Source organism: Vitis riparia, chromosome 5 (assembly GCF_004353265.1).
Source record: "Vitis riparia cultivar Riparia Gloire de Montpellier isolate 1030 chromosome 5, EGFV_Vit.rip_1.0, whole genome shotgun sequence".
Taxonomy (NCBI): Eukaryota; Viridiplantae; Streptophyta; class Magnoliopsida; order Vitales; family Vitaceae; genus Vitis; species Vitis riparia.
The window spans coordinates 13,299,582-13,300,682 of NC_048435.1; positions in this window are offsets into that span (position 1 = coordinate 13,299,582).

Genomic DNA, 1,101 nt, shown 5'->3' on the forward strand with positions numbered 1-1,101 from the left:
ACTCGCACGGATTCTACCTGATCTCGGTACTGGCCTGGATTCTACCATTTTTCGGTACTCACACTGATTCTACCCTTTTCCGGTACTCGCCCGGTCAGTTTTTCGGTACTCGCACGGATTCCACCTGATCTCGTTACTGGCCCGGATTCTACCATTTTTCGGTACTCACACTGATTCTACCCTTTTCCGGTACTCGCCCGGTCAGTTTTTCGGTACTCGCACGGATTCTACCTGATCTCGGTACTGGCCCGGACTCTACCATTTTTCGGAACTAACACTGATTCTACCCTTTTCGGGTACTCGCCCGGTCAGTTTTTCGGTACTCGCACGGATTCCACCTGATCTCGTTACTGGCCCGGATTCTACCATTTTTCGTGCATCTTGTTTTGTCAATAAATAGTTCAAGGCTGAATTGTCAGTGAAAACAATGATGGAATACCCTACTAGATAAGCACGAAACTTGTCCAAGGCAAACACTACAGCCAACAATTCTTTCTCTGTAGTTGTGTAGTTCCTTTGAGCTTCGTTCAATGTCTTGCTTGCATAGTAGATCACATAAGGCTTCCCATCTTCTCTTTGGCCAAGTACAGCTCTTATATCAAAGTCACTGGCATCACACATCACTTCAAAAGGTAGTTGCTAGTTGGGAGCCCTCACTATTGGAGCGGTTGTCAGGAATTGCTTCAATTGATCAAAACTCCTTTGACATATTTCATCCCATATAAACTTAGCATCCTTAGCTAAAAGTTCACAAACAGACTTTGAAAGCTTAGAGAAATATCATATAAATCTCCTGTAGAACCCTGCATGGCCAAGGAATTGCCTTACTACTTTTACAGTTGTTGGGGATGGCAATTTGACAATAAGTTTCACCTTTGCTTTATCAACTTCAATGCCTTTCTCGGAGATGATATGGCCAAGGACAATTCCTTGTTGTACCATGAAATGGCATTTCTCCCAATTGAGCACCGAGTCTTTTTCAATGCATCTGTTCAGAACCGCTTCCAAATTGACTAAGCATTCTTCAAATGTACCTCCATATATGGTGATGTCATCCATGAAAACCTCCATAATTTGCTCGACCATATCACTGAAGATACT